Source organism: Lygodium microphyllum, chromosome 15 (genome assembly GCF_053477565.2).
Source record: "Lygodium microphyllum isolate KBCC chromosome 15, Lygodium_microphyllum_v1.1.10, whole genome shotgun sequence".
NCBI classification, from domain to species: Eukaryota; Viridiplantae; Streptophyta; class Polypodiopsida; order Schizaeales; family Lygodiaceae; genus Lygodium; species Lygodium microphyllum.
Window position 1 is genome coordinate 125,221,691 of NC_141149.1, and position 16,963 is coordinate 125,238,653.

Below are 16,963 nucleotides of genomic sequence, written 5' to 3' on the forward strand. Positions count from 1 at the left end.
GATTTTCCTTCCTAATTTTTATTTGATATTGTTGTAATTCAATCATGCAAGGTTAATTGTTTATATTCTCGTCCTAGTTGTTCACGATGAAGGAACTTAGTCATCAATATGTTTAAATGAAACATGCGAATTAAGAAAGCATAAAAGCATTTCTAGCAAATAGCTTATGCATTGAAATGAATTATAAGATTAGATTATTACCCATTGAAATTGTATACTTCGATTAAGCCTAGAATTATAAACTGCATCTCGTACTATTAATCCATATCCTCTTTGCAATGAATCATCATGGAAAGTGCAAGCATAAAATGATTCTTATGATGCATAAACGCTAGGAAAATATCATTTGTCAATAGCATAAATTATTAAGAAAAAGGTTGCTTGTTTAGCATGATTTTTGTTTGCAAAGTGTAGGAAGATTATTTGGAATTAATTGACCTCAAACCGATAAGTTAAGGATTGAAAAATCAATTTATGCATAGTCAACGAATCATGTGGAAGTAATCTCGAAATTATCTTCTAGAGTTAACCAAATTGGCATAAAACCTAAACACCTAAGTCGCGGAATACTCGTTCAGAATAAGTTAAATTCCAGGAAACGCCTATACCTTAAATACTTGCCCACGTTCACTGAATGTAGGGACAGTGAATTGTAATCGTAAAGTGAACTAGGGTTTGACCCTGGGAATCTTACAAAGATGAAACCTGGAAACCCTAGGTCTAACGACATCAGTCTAAAGAACTTGAAACAGATTGTTTCGTGACTCCATTGTCACATATTATGATGCGACACTTGCGCAGCAAGTACAGAGTCATATGGTCTTGTAATTGGTTCACAAGAAAAAAAGGCCAAATTCTCGCAACGAGGATGGCGGATCCTTACGCAAGTTATCTTGCAAGAGGATGAATACTATGGTATCCTTCTTGAGTAAGGAAGATTAATTGGAAATTAAAGACCAGAAACTAAAGTACCCAATGAACTTAAGGTTTGACCAAGTTGGGTTAATAGGGTACGCCCTAACCCAGGATATAGGGAATCTTGCCAAGTTGCAAGTCATCCCGGATCGAGTGCTGGATGCATTCGAAAGGAAGGATTCATTCCTTAGCAGTTTGCCAACAACAAAAACGATCAATGGAAATGTTTGTGCTTGCTAGAGATTCTAGAGCACTGTTTGACCTTGTTTGATCAATGAATTAAAAGATAAATGGATATCTATACTTCAGGTTGAAGTCCTGAAGGGAGAGGCAGCTTCAGTTACCCCCGACTGCCTGCCTGACCCTAACCAAGAGGGTTGTTGACCGCGTTGGAAAAGTGGACCGAACCCGTCGCGAGAGGTCTCTCCGTTGAGCACTACTTGGGGCAGGAGGCTGGGCCGTAAATTCCTCGCCTTCCGGGTCCTACACAAGAGGCTAACGTGACTCGGGATTGGATCTCGAGGCCCGCATGCTAGTCTACGGGCAGAAACTTGAATTAGTGATCCCTGTGGATTGTTGGATAGCCTTCGGGGGGATTGTGCATAAGCCTACGGGCTGGAATCTTTGTATTTCAAAGATAAATATGATGATCTGTTAATAAGGAACTTGTTTGATATTGTTTTTCTATGTCAAGTGATAAGGTTACGTGAAGGAACCAGTGCCTAATGGATTAATTAAATAAGTTGGCTGTTACCTATCCAACTAATGTGTTAGGTAATTAAATAACTAAAACAACCCAAGGAAAGTGCGGAGGATGGGCCATAGGCCCGTCCTACGGATGGGTGGTCCCGATTGGCCGGGAACTTTTCTCAAATCACGATGGACAGCAGGAGGATCGTCAAAGAACAGGAACAACAAAAGCGTTGACCTAGAGTTATGATTAAACCCAATTTACGTTGTTTTAGGGGAATGGAATGGGACTATGCCTTATGGCAGAGAGGTTGAGCTTTGCATCCCTCTCGTTTCCCATTCTCCTTGAACCAAGTGCAACATGAATCCGCTTCGGACCTGGCGTTTCTGCATAAAGTAGTTCGCTTGGGTTCGACGCTAGTTGCTGTTAGGAAATGACCAATCAGGAAAACCCTAGTTTAGGTCGATCCTAAGTGGGAACGGCCGGAATACTTCCACTACGTGGCAGACACGGAAAGCCCTAGATCGCAAACCCCGTAACATTCCATGGGAGTGCCGGGTGGAGCTTTCTAGACATCCTTTTCGATGGACTGCTAAGACGTGTCCTAGATGATACTAGTGGACACGTTACATTCTTCTTCTTCTCCTTGTCTCTTACTCCTCCTCTTCTTCTTCTTCTTCCTCCCCTTCTCTCTCTCCCTCTTCTTCTTGTTCTTCTTCTTCTCTCTCTCCCTCTTCTTCTTCTTCTTCTTCTTCTTCTTCTTCTTTTCTTCTCCTTCTCTCTCTCTCCGCCTCTTCTTCTTCTTCTTCTTCTTCTCCTTCTCTTTCTTCCTCTTCTTCTTCTTCTTCTTCTCCTCCTTCTCTCTGTCTCCCTCTTCTTCTTCTTTTTCTTCTCTTCTTCTCTTCTCCTTTCTCTCTCTCCCTCTTCTTCTTCTTCTCTTCTTCTCCTCCTCTCTCTCTCTCCCTCTTCTTCTTCTTCTTCTCTTCTTCTCATTTCTCTCCCTCTTCTTCTTCTTCTTCCTCACGGTCAGGGGGCGCTGTTTACGAGGGAGGGGTGGCATGCTGACTAGGATGACGGGGGCCGTTGCTTGCCAACATGCAGGGGGTGCTGTTGTTGCTGAAGCCGAGGAGGAGGAGCCATCGTTGAAACCACCAGGGGGAGAGGGTTCTCTTTATAAGGTGGGGGGGGGGGGGGGGGGGAGCAAGGGGACATTACATCCTCTCCCCCTTAGAGGAATCGAGATGTCCTCATCTCAAGAAGAAACTGGGGAAGACAAGCAGACCTGTGGGCTAAGACCCATCATGCTTCTGCTATGCTACTCTTGATTTTTCAAGTAGTGCACTCATATTATTCGAATTGACCATAGGTACAAGAGTAGGATTTATTCTCAATTGGGTTACATGTTGATTAAGCTTCTAGGAATTTTAGTCCTCCTAATAAGGTTTAGTGGGCTCTGGATCTTTGTCTTCATCTGATCTGTCTATATATCCATAGACTACACCTGTGTAGCTTTGTTTTCTTGGAGGCTCAATGTCTTTTGGACTTAGATCAGGGCAGTCTGCTTGGATGTGTCCTAGCTCATTACAATGGAAGCATTGATGGTAGGGACATCTCCTATGGATGTGCCCTATCTCTCCGCACGTATGGCATATCTTATCTTGATCTTCGTAGTCATCTTTGCTACAATTGCCCAATTTATGTTCTTGGACGATTGGATTCGCTCGGAGTAACGTATCTTGCAAGTCAGTTGGGTGCATTGATTCCAATCGAGTGTTTATGGGTGGATTCAACCCAAAACAGAATTTTGACACCTGTTGTGTCATATGCATTGGGGGTGCATACTTTAGGAGTGAAACGAACTTTGAATAATATGCTTCAAGGGATAATCCTAGCTGCTTCAAGTCATAGAATTCATTCATCTTTTGTGTGTGGTAGGCAGGTGGCAGATACCTCCCTCGCACAGCTTTCTTAAGCTTATCCCAAGTGACTGTCCCCTCCGAGATCGCTTGGTCTCTGCACCACTGTTTCCACCAAAGTCTTGCTTTGCCTGTAAGCTTAAGTTTGGCGAGCATGGCTTGGTTAGCAAGTGTTAGAAGAGGAGAGAGAGACAGGGTTGAGCACTTACTGAACCATTCAGGTTCCACACACCTTCTTCTCATTATTCCATAATAGAGTAAAACACACATACAAGAGTAACATAGAGTAAGTGACCCGCTGACTAGACAGACTAACCATAGTCAGGTCACCGACTAGCTAACCAACTTATTTAATGTAGTCACAAGCAGGAGACAGCTATACACTAGCTGTCATGTCGGTAGTACATAAAGACAGTCACACACTACACGGGGAGCTTGACTTCTAACACTCCCCCTCAAGCTCAAGACAGCATCTGCACACCAAGTAGCTGTCTAAAACTACAAAACTTATCTTTACCCAGAGACTTGGTAAAGATATCTGCTACCTGCTCATCAGTCCTCACATGCATAAGATCAACCTTTCCTGCAAGGACCATCTCACGAATAAAGTGGTAGTGTACCTCTATGTGTTTTGTCCTGGCATGGTAAACTGGATTCATGGCCAGGAGTACACTACTCAGATTATCACATAACAATTTCACTGGAGCATCAACCTGGATATCCAAGTCAGCCATAAGCTTGAGCAACCAAGCAATCTCACATGCTGCCAATGCAGCCCCCCTGTACTCTGCCTCAGTACTAGATAAAGCAACCGTAGGCTGCTTCTTACTGCTCCAACTGATCATGCCGCTACCAAAGCCAAAGGCATAGCCACTCGTAGATCGTCTGTCAGTTGAGCATCCTGCCCAATCTGCATCTGTGTACCCAATCAGTGTCAAGGGCTTATCTCTGACATAGAACAGCCCATAGTCTACAGTGGACTTAACATACCTCATGATGCGTCTAACTGCATCCAAGTGCGGCTTTCTCGGCTTCTGCATAAACTGACTTATCAGCCCTACTGCATAGCTCAAGTCAGGCCTAGTGATGGTCAAGTAAATCAAACTGCCGACCATCTGCCTGTACATAGTCACATCTTCTACTTCAGCCCCAGTGTTCATGTCTAGCTTTACATTCTGGTCCAGAGGTGTATCCAGTGGTTTGCATTCAGCCATACCATACTTCTTAAGCATTTCCATGGCATAGTGCTTCTGCATCAGCCATAAACCATTTTCAGCTGGTACAACCTCAATACCCAAGAAATACTTCAGATCTCCCAGATCTTTCATGTCAAATTCAGATTTCAGCATCTTCATAGCATGCTGAATTCCCATGTCATCAGCTGGTACAACCTCAATACCCAAGAAATACTTCAGATCTCCCAGATCTTTCATGTCAAATTCAGATTTCAGCATCTTCATAGCATGCTGAATTCCCATGTCATCATCTCCAGTGATTATCAGGTCATCAACATATATGACCAGCACTACCAAGCCACTGTCAGTCTTCTTTGTAAACATGCTGTGATCAGCCCTGCCAACAAGAAATCCAAGACTCTGCAAGTAACTGCTGATCCTAGCATGCCAGGCTCTCGGAGCCTGTTTCAGCCCGTATAATGCCTTTTTCAGCCTGCATACATAATGCTGAAAATTAGGGTGCACATACTCTTCCGGCTGAACCATATAGACATCCTCTACTAGGTCACCGTTAAGAAATGCATTCTTAACATCCATCTGCTGTAATTTCCAGCCTTTAGCAGCAGCCAAGGCAATAACAGTTTGTATGGTTGCCATTTTTGCAACCGGGCTGAATGTTTCATCATAATCCAAGCCATACTGCTGAGCATATCCTTTAGCGACCAGCCTTGCTTTGTACCTTTCCACACTGCCATCAGACTTACATTTGATTTTATAAACCCATTTGCAGCCAACAGGCTTTTTCCCTTCAGGCAGTGGCACCAAATCCCAAGTCTGATTTTCAGCCAAGGCTTTCATCTCTTCGTCCATAGCCATGCACCAGTTTTCATCCTTTGCTGCTTCAGCATAAGTACCTGGTTCTTTGATCTCCATCACTTTTGTCATGTATGCATAATGCTTTGCAGAATAACCAGAGTACGTCAACCTGTCAACAGGGTATCTGACCCTCTGCGATCGTCTAGGCTGTGGTGCACTACTCGATTCACCTCTCTCATGAGGCGGAATGTACATGTTCTGCCTCGTGCCAGGCGTATAGACAGTCGGAATACCAAGTTCGCTGTCTAAAGTATCACTAGACTCATAGCCCGAAGTCATTCTGCCAGGTGTCATCATACCATCCTCACTAACTTTCTCTTTTCCTTTGCTGTCCAAGACATCATGTCTCCCCCTCCCTGACATACCCGTGTCAGTGGACGGTGAGCCCCTCAATCTCCCTGTCCACGGGGATACTGTCTGACTGATAGGTCCTGTCATAGCAGTGCTCTGCTGCATATCAACTGTAGAGACATGAGTGGAAGGCAAATCGGATGGCACTGCAACTGGTGAGACATACCAAGAGCCCAGCTCATCAAAGATGACATCCTTGCTTACCAAAGTCTCCCTGGTAGAGGGATCATAACATTTGTATGCCTTCTTCTCCTGCGAGTATCCAATGAACACACTCTTATGCGCTTTGGAATCCAACTTTTTCCTTTTCTCATTTGGAATGTGCACATAAGCAAGGCAGCCAAAGACCTTCATGTGTCTTACATCCGGCTTATAGCCATAGAGCCTCTCAAACGGTGTCATGTCATGAATGCCTGCAGTGGGAGTCCTGTTTAGAATATATGCGGCTGTCACAACAGCCTCTGCCCAATAGTAAAGCGGCATATGCTTCTCATTCATCATGGCCCTAGTAGCTTCCATCAGAACCCTGTTCTTCCTTTCAGCTACTCCGTTTTGCTGCGGAGTGTAGCTGCAGGTTAGCTGCCTACGAATGCCATTTTCAGCCAAAAAATCAGCAAATTCATTGGAGACATACTCCCCACCGCTATCAGATCTCAAGCAAGAGATGTAACACTCAAATTCCTTCTCAACCTGTGCCTTAAATTTCTGAAAAACAGCAAGGACCTCATCTTTTGTTTTCAATATGTGAAGCCATGTATATCGACTGTAGTCATCAATGAAGGATACATAGTATCTGGAACCCCCCATAGATGCATTATGAGCTGGTCCCCAAACATCAGAGTGCACTAACTGCAGTGGTCGTGTACTCTGTCTTACATGCCTGACAAACGGCAATTGTGACTGCTTACCAAACTGGCAAGCCTCGCAGACATGACCAATATCTGAATATTGGAATCTAGGTAGCCCTATTACCAGCTGCTTCTTCTGCATGGTCTGCAGCCTCTGCAAATTGACATGCCCCACTCTCTTGTGCCAAATCTCTAAGTCCCTGATAGTGCCAGAACCCTGAGCAAACATAGCGGAATTCAGCTCTGGCAGTGTAGCATCAAGAGTGAACATTCTTCCATTTCTGTGGCCTTTCGCGATCAACTTGCATCCATTGCCAAACTCTTCAATAAAGCAGCCATGCTTATTGAAGCGAACCTGCAAGTTCTGCTCTGTCATTTGACCCACAGACAATAGGTTCTTCGTAATCGAAGGAACATGCAAAACATCATGAAGATTCTTCTTCATGCCATCATGTACAACCAGAGGCACTTTGCCTTTATGCTCAATGCTATGTTGCGTGTCATCACCTGTGCATACATAGCCATGCTTTTCAGCCACCATATCCGTGAACCAATCACCATGAGGGGTCATGTGATTCGACGCCCCCGAGTCAATGTACCACACTGCATCATCAGATGATTTTTCAGCAGCCTTATCTTTGACATATTGCATGGCAAACAGTCTATCACCAGAGTCATCTGTCTGACTGGACGTAGCATAATGTCCATGCTGCTTGCCCTTCTGATTTCCCTGCTTCTTCCAGCAATCCTTTGCAATATGCCCATACTTTCCACAGTAGTGACAATCCTTATCTTTATTTGGATTGTCTGACTGACGCTGCTGCTGCCATGAGCCTCTGCCACGGGAGTTAGATCTCCCCCTTCCTCGAAAGTTGCCACTACCTCTTGCATGTGATGACTGCTGATTGCTATTACTATAGGATGCATTCTGCTGGCCTCCTCTGCCAGATCCATAGCCTCTACCACGGCCACCACGACCACGCTGATTCGAATAAAAAACTGCATCCTTATTCTTTGAGCTGCTGGACCCTGTAGCTAAGCCAAGCTTCACCTCTTCATGAATCAATAACGCAACCAGCTCATTAAAATCAGGCATCTCAGCCCGCACAGATACTGAAGTGTCAAAAGACTTGTACTCTGGACCCAAGCCATTTAAGGTCACTGCAACCATATCCTCATCTTCTACCTGTGAGCCAACAGATGCAAGCTGATCTGCTAAGGTTTTAATCTCCGTGACATAGTCCTGTATGGATCTGTTCTTCCTCTCTATGTTATTGAATTTTTGCTTCAGTTGTATTTTCCTGGCACTCGTAGTTGTGCCATAGTACCTGACCAATATGTTCCATGCATCTGCTGGGGATTTACAGTTCATGATCTGCATCACCATGGCATCCGAGATACATAATGACAGCCAATGTAAAACTCTGCGAGCTCTTTCCGTCCAAGCTCGATGTGCTCGTCTTTGATCAGCTGTAGGATTCCTATCTGGAACTTCAGGTTCAGCCTCAACACCTGTCACTAAGTCCCAGTATCCTTTGCCTATCAGAAAGTTCTCCATGCGGAACTTCCATATTGCATAATTGTTGCTATCAAGCTTTTCTCCCACAATCTGGGTTACATTATCAGTTCTATCAACATTTGCCATGTTGCAAACCTTGCCTGGCTACCTGCAAACCAAGATCTTCTTAACAGTTCAACTTCAGCCCGGAACTGTTTATAACAGTTTTCTGCAATTAATTGCAGAAAAAAACCAGTAAATTTCAGTCAAATATCAGCCCCAACCAAAGTCACAATCGGTTGATCCAACTCATAAAGACAACTGCCAATACATATGCCTGATGTTGGTTCAGATTTAACTCCTGCAGATCCACTGCCAGGGTCCAAAAATATGCAGTCCAAACCTGTAAACTGCAATTACAGCAGCCTTTCCAAAGTCAAACTCCACCTGAATACACATAATGCATGTTCCAAAACTGCTTAGTTGACGGTACATATGCCACTTCAGACATAAGCCTAGAGACATCAGCCAGTGTATTCTTAACAAGTGCCAATGCCAACAGTTTATGTAAAGATTGCAGTCAATAAACCAACATAACCCGCTTCAACTAGCTCAACAAAGTCCTTAAATCAGACCATACATTTGCTTCAGTATGTCACCGTCAGTACATGACTATATAGTGACAATACCCTGTCTACATCTGACAAGTAAGTCAAACAAAATATCTGCAATTTATATTCACCCCAAGAAGACAAAACTTCTTTTACTTCAGCTGCAAACTTCCAGTATTCAGTGGCATTTGATGCTCCTCTCAACCCAAAACAATTCTAACATGCATATGACAGCATATATGTCTTTCAGATGTCTGCATCTGTCACTCTGTGCTTCAGTAGAAAGCAAAATGCTTGCTGCCCACAATCCAAGACAGTTTTCAGCCACAAAAAAAAACTTCAGATCTGTGTATTTCAGCCACCAAACTCAGCTTGCAATTGATCAAGACAAGTACATGTAGTCTCCAGCATGTACCTATACTTTACAGATGCTTCTGGGCATACTCTAGAGCTTCCAGTGCTCTTCAAAGTGTTGTAGACTCCATGTATGCTGTGTATACAGCAGTGCAGACAATTTATACAGTTCTGCCCACTCTATTTCAGCTCATATCAGAGCTCAACCACAAGTAGTTACTCCATGTACTTCACAAAGACCTTTTACAGTAGACATACATGCTTCTCATGACCCATTTATGGTGACCATTGATTGCAATAAGCAGTACAGGCCTTCAGCCCAACCAGGCGCAATCACGCTGATTGCAGACCCCTGTTTTCTGTTCCAGCTGATGGAGATGATGATGGTGATGTTGATGCCACACCCAAATGCACTCTAAACAGCCTCCTCAAGGCTCTCAAGAAGCCACAAGCTCTGATCTTGACCCTGGAGTGTGTAGTGAACAAATGCCTACCTGCAGTCCACAATGGCAGCCTGTCTGCACAAAGGAAAAAATGAGTCTTCACTTCCTGGAAGTAGATCTTCACTCTCTCCAGCTCTTAGAGATCCACCAAGTCCTGCTCTGATACCATGTTAGAAGAGGAGAGAGAGACAGGGTTGAGCACTTACTGAACCATTCAGGTTCCACACACCTTCTTCTCATTATTCCATAATAGAGTAAAACACACATACAAGAGTAACATAGAGTAAGTGACCCGCTGACTAGACAGACTAACCATAGTCAGGTCACCGACTAGCTAACCAACTTATTTAATGTAGTCACAAGCAGGAGATAGCTATACACTAGTTGTCATGTCGGTAGTACATAAAGACAGTCACACACTACACGGGGAGCTTGACTTCTAACAGCAAGTGTAGTCCTTGCTGCCTCAAAATAGTCCTCCATGGACTCAATCCAGATCTTGGCGTCAGCTTGAACATCCTTTCCTTGCCATCAAACTCTGGTGCCTTAATTTGCTTGAGAAGAAATTTTTTCTCTTGCATGTTAGCATTCGTGGGTGCAGAAGGTGCCTGACAATCAAGCCATACCACTTATGTTATTTCTGTTTAGGATATGTCTATGAACCAAACATTAATCAATCATGTATCATTATGAAGTTTTGCTTTGATACCAACTGTAACGTGCCCGCCCCTCAAATTGCAGAACATGTCTTAGTAGCCCATCGAGAGATCAATCTAGAAGACCCCACCCGGCACTCCCAAGGAATGACACGGGGTTTGCCAACTAGGGTCTCTCGAGTCTACCTTGCAACGGAACTTATCTAGCCGTTCCCACTAGGATCGACATGAAGTCCAGGTTCCTAATAGTCTGGTCTTCCTAACAGCCTTCTAGTGTCGGTCTACAATTGCTCCACTTTGCGCAGATACAACTATACCAAGCATACTCATACTGCACTTGGTTCAAAGAGAATGGGAAACGAGAGGGATGCATCGCTCAACCTCTCTGCCCGTAAGGCATAGTCCCATTCCGGTCCCCTAAAATGGCATGAATCAGATTTGTAACTTACAAGTTCCAAGGTCCTTGTCTATCAAATGTTTGCATCAAATAAATTCCATTGAGGAAAGCTCTCGGCTAACCGAGACCACCCTGCCGTAGGATGGACCCGAATGGTCACATCCACCATGCTTCCCTCGGGGGTTGTTTTAGTTATCTAATTACCAACCACATTATGTTTAACACATAAAATCAGCTTCCGTAATTAACCCGTTAATCACAGGTTCCTTTACGTAATCTAGGACACAGACACAAAGACAAGATAAAACAAGATCAAACACTTCCTTAACTTATCTTCAGATTAATGTTGTCTCCCACCCATACAGGAGAATTAAGTGTCCCTTTCTGCCTCTGCAGAAATCCCTCCGTATCCCGGAAATAAAAAGCTGAAGGTTTATCCTACCAAGATTCGGCCTTGTAACTAGTATCAAGGCCTCGAGATCCTATCTTGAGTCACGTAGAACACTTATGTAGGGTCCGGAGGCATTGGTATTTACGGCAAGAGCCCCCCTGGCACCCAAGGGTCCTCCTACGCCAAGTAATTTCCACAGAGAGACCTCTCGCGACGGGTTCGGTCCACATTCCCGGTGCGGATTCATAACCCCCTTGGTTAGGGTTTGGCGGTTCGCGGGGGGTAGCTAGCGCCATCCTTCCTTAATTATCCCTCTAGGAAATCATCCATAGCTGAAGCAACCAGCCTAATAACATTTACTAGGGAAAACATCCCTTTTGTTCCCCATGGCAATTTATCCTTACAGTTCCCGCCATGAAAGTATAATCACTTGGATATTTATCCAAAACCATAGCCAATCCTTAAGTATCCTTCCGGGAACAATCAAGCTGAAACAACCAGCCTAACATCCTTTAACTAGGAAAATATCCTTTCCTAATCCAACAAGTAACCACTATGCTTACTAAGCTCTTTTCCATCTCAAACAAGGTCAACCCTCATTAGAAACATCAATGGTAAACCATCTCAAGAAGTCCCTTAAGCCACCGTTGCATTGGAACTTAGCTTATTCTTACTTAAATCATTTTTAGCCTTGATATACTGCCTCCCTAGGGTTTACTCTCCCCCTTGGGATCTAGGGTTGCTCAAGGAACAAGTTTAATGGTTATCTTCTAGATATTTTTAATGATCTATGTGATTTCACCTTGACCTTTGTTAATCAAGGCTACCTATTTAGGGTAGAAGATCAACCCATATTAAGCCCTTTAAGGGCAAATACATGCATTTATGTTTTTCGTGATACATCAGATTAGGGTCTAACTTGCCCATCTTCTCTCTAAGACAACTTTTAACTTTATCCTATAATTTCAAGGCTATCATACAAAGCTTGAATTCAAGCACTTCAATGTACGTTAAAATTGATGCAATCTTCCTATGCAACCTTGACACGCTTCTTGTTATACTTTATGCAATTTTCCTTCAGTGCATCATCTATTGTTACTTGCTTTTCAGTCTCCTTTCCTATTCTCGTCTAATGTAACACTAATGACTTTTACCTATTTTATGCACGCAATTCTACCTCTATTTAAGAAGTTAAGATGCGTGAGACGAATCTAAGTCTTGGTACAACCTGGATGTGAGCTATAGTTGCCGGAGGGTTGGTGGTATTTATGTCTCCGCTTGCATTGGATATGTTCCTAGCTCCGTTTGCACTTTCAGCACTTGTGCTCGTTGTAACTCATCTCTTGGGTGCCATCCTTGTGCATTCTTGGTCTTGCAACCCTTGAGGTAAATCGACCACTCTTGCCTTGGCAGAAGGAAGTGGTACGAGGGTTCACAAGGAATCTAAGGCTAATCAATGTGACTTCAAACATGCATAACTCTTTTCCTTCTCTCTCCCTCTTCTTCTCCTTCTTTCTCCTCTCTCTCCCTCTTCTTCTCCTTCTTTCTCTTCCTTCCTCTTCTTCTTCTTCTTCTTATTTTCTTTCTCTCTCACTCCTCCTCCTCTTCTTCTTCTTCTCCTTCTCTCTCTCCCTCTCCCTCTTCTTCTTCTTCTTCTTCTTCTTCTTCTTCTTCTTCTTCTTCTTCTTCTTCTTCTTCTTCTTCTTCTTCTTCTTCTTCTTCTTCTTCTTCTTCTTCTTCTTCATCATCATCATCATCATCATCATCATCATCATCATCTTCTCTCTCTCCCTCTTCTTCTTCTTCTTCTTCTTTTCTTCTCCTTCTCTCTCTCTCTCTCTCTCCTCTTCTTCTTCTTCTTCTTTTTCTTCTTCTCCTTCTCCTTCTTCTTCTCTCTCTCTCCCTCTTCTTCTTCTTTTCTTCTCTTTTCCTCTTCTCCTTTCTCTCTCTCCCTCTTCTTCTTCTTCTCTTCTTCTCCTCCTCTCTCTCTCCCTCTTCTTCTTCTTCTTCTTCTTCTTCTTCTTCTTCTTCTTCTTCTTCTTCTTCTTCTTCTTCTTCTTCTTCTTCTTCTTCTTCTTCTTCTTCTTCTTCTTCTTCTTCTTCTTCTTCTTCTTCTCCTTCTCCTTTCTCTCCCTCCTCTTCTTGTTCTTCTTCCTCACGACTAGAGGGCACTGTTTATGAGGGAGGGGGTGGCGTGATGACTAGGACAACGTGGGCCGCTGCTTGCCAACACGCAAGGGGCGTTGTTGTTGCTGAAGCCGAGGAGGACACCGTTCGGACCACCTGGGGGGGAGAGGGTGCTCTTTATAAGGTGGGGGGGAGCACGGGGGACATTACAGTAAAAGACACATGTACCCAAAAATCTTCTCATCTCGGATACATTCAAACATGTCTCCTACATCTTGCTTATGGAATCAATCTTTATTGGTGAGGGATTTGTCCCATATGGTCCACACATGTGCCTAGCTAATACTTCCTCCACTCCAGAAACTGACTTTTCTCTTGACAGAGTCAAATGCACTTCTTCAAGATGGCTTAAAATCTTGTCACAATCAACAATATGATCATCCACAAACCTTCTATGTCCCTACTCACTCAGCTCTTCATTCTTCTCATGGATATCACACCCTTTTATTGGCACATCATCAAGAAAGGGTAAGGTCAATTGAGGGATATACTCCCTCAAAATTTTATGCATAGCATTCATCATATGTGCCACTGAATTGGTTTCTTCTTGTGGAAGTGTACACATCCTAACCAATCGAAGCGGTGTCTTCATAGTAGTGATATCTCTGCTTTCTAATGCAAGCTGGAACTGATCATATCCTGAATATAAATCTCCCATAGAGTAAATTGCATTGCCTACAAATGCTTCTGCAAATTCATCCACTATCAGGCCTGATCCAACAATCCTTATGGTGACCTTATTAACTTCTTGTAAATCATGTATAAACCTTAAAGAACCATTCTTCTTTGGAACAGTAAACCACCGATTCAAAAAATGGAGTTGAAGAGGGCTACAAAATCCACATCATCCCAGTCTCCTTGTTCAAAAGCTCTAGCAGCTTAGGCAAATATGCCTGAGGTATTGGAATAGGCTTTAAATTCCATGGCACATGAGGTACTGTAAAGATCACCATAGGTGCAACTATGGTTGGATCAACACATCCAATTTCATATGACTGAAACACAAAGACTTTCCTATGCCTTGCTAACATATCTGCAAGAAACAAGCTCTTTTTGCAAGCAAAAGAAATCTTCTATCACCAATTTTCAGCTTTTGTAAAGTTTCAATTGTAAATTTATGTCCTACTCTCCATGTGGATCTTGTAAACTAGGTTGTTGAGTCGCTTTTTCAGTCAACCATCACTTTCATGTGGTAAAGGCAAAGCCATAGGCTTAACCTTCTTTGCAACTGATTTGTACTTTATATCCACCCTTGCTTCAATTCTATTTTTTAGCCCATATTGCAGCCCATAACATTCATGCTCAACAAACTCTTTAATGACTTCATACATCTCTAAAGTGTCAAACATAAATAACCTCTTTCTCTGCCTTGTTTTTAGCATTAATTGCTGTAGAAATTTTAGCCAGTGTATCAATATCAACCAGCCTTGAAAACAACCTTGAAATACCTCATTTGCAGCCATCAAACCATATGTCTTCAGCTCTTTTTTAGCCCATCCTACATATTTCTTTTCAGCTTTGCACATGGCTGAAATATTCTTAAAATTGCCAAGACAACATGCTGTCCATTCTTGCAATCCAGACACAAACATAGTTTCCCCCTTTCTTGGATAATTGTCTTCCTAGAGGCACTGGCATAGTCTCCACTTACATTAGTGCTGTCTAAAAACCTTTAAACTATCATGCAATAGGTGGCATGGGATTATCCCACATCCTATCTCGATTGTGGGGATGATTCACACAAACAGTGAGAAATTGTACTTTGAACCCAAGCATATGAAGAATCATCATCCAAGGCTTTTGTTTCTAGCCTTGATTCTCAATATAGGGCTGCCTCAAAATCACTGGATAACTACATGAATTTTGCACAAAAAATTGATATTCATCCCTAACATTTCCAATAGTCACGGGTACATTTGAACAAGCCACATAAAGATCCCCTAATGAATTGTTTGCTGCCCATATGTGCCATCCCGAATCTACATCAATCGGCCAACCTCCATTCTCATACAAGCTGCGTGCCATAACATTGATTCCGAAACCATGATCCAAGAGAGTTATGCAAGGTGTCTCTCTTTCTCCCACTTTAACAATTGTCTTTGTTGTAGCACGAGCCCAATGCATTCATGAATAATGATTGCTTGAATAAAATGAGCATCTTCTTCTTCATGTACTTGTTGATGGATATCCTTATTATACATAGCCTTCTCTCCATGCTTACTGCAACCCATAAGACCAATTTCAGCCACAAGCTTGCTGTCTACACTCCCATTTAACCCATTTTCAATATCAGCATTATATGCATCATCATATTCCCTCTGAAGTTGTTTCTCTATGTCTTTGTCAACCTGTATCAATGCTTGCAAAACTTCAACATCAAACTGTCTTTTTCATTTCAGCATATCAATGATTACATCATGAAATTCACACTTCGCAATTCCAGGAGCTTTGCCAAGTGTGAATTCCACTCTACTGCCAAGTATACAATCTTCCCAAAACTTTTTAAGGTTTGTGGCAGTCTCAAGATCCAATTGTAACCTGTAACCGGATTGCTTGCCCCTTTTCTTCCCTTCTTGTTTCTTCTCTTGAGATGCATCCTCCATAACATGTTCACGTATGGATTTTTCAACCTCTTTCTAGTGCTCCATTTTACTTCGTGTTATGCATTTAGATGGGCTTGAAGAGGAAGGACCACCAGTGTCCTCATCTCTTCTTCTCTTTTCTTCCACAAGAGCTTCTTGATTACGAACCTCAGTCAAATAAGCATATGCTAAAAATGAATCCACTTGTGAACTCCATCCTGTTCTCCCTCATATACTTTGACTTGCAGCAACCAATTTAGACTTTTTTGTTTTGTCTTTTTCCATGCAATATAATGCTTGCATCCACGAGATTTTGCTTCAGTCATGCCTCCTTTCTGAGCTTCTTTGGTCCTTTCAATTCTCAACCCATGTGTGGTTGCATCTATGGAAAATGTTGTCCTTGTAGCCATATCTTCCAACCTCTTCTGCATGTCACCATTTCCAAAATTTGGCTAGACTATTGGAAGTCTAGTTTTTGTTGCATGTATTTTGTCATCTTTCCAAAAGACTAACCTTTTCGATTTCGCTTCACAGTAGGCTGTACAGTCTCCCTTTTCATGTTGTAAACTATAATACTAAATGCATCTCCTCTTGTATCCTTCTTTGTACGATCTTTGGATTGTTGCTTGGGCTGCCTAACCCTTCTCTTCTACCTTAATATCCAAATTTTTGACCTTTGCATAGATTTCTGTCAAATTCAACCTCAAATCATGCATGCCTTTGATTAATTCATCCATAACATCACCTTTAAGAGTCGGACCAACAGGTCTAGCTGATTGTTCTGCCATAGCCACAAGCACCTTGGTTGCAATTTCAGTCCCCTTCTGATGAGCACTAGCAAGTGTGTGCATGCACCCCATCTTAATTGCATCCGCTCTCTCTTTATCAACATATGCACTACCTCAGTTACATTAGTCCAATTTGATTTCAGTCATGTTTCAAAAGTGGTATCTTCTAAATGATGCGTTAGCTTCTCTTGCAAAATAGGATATGTATCCTTTAGAAACAAATCAATTTTTTGAGTCTCCAATGATTGTTGCTCATTGGCATCCAACTGCGCATACCAACTTTC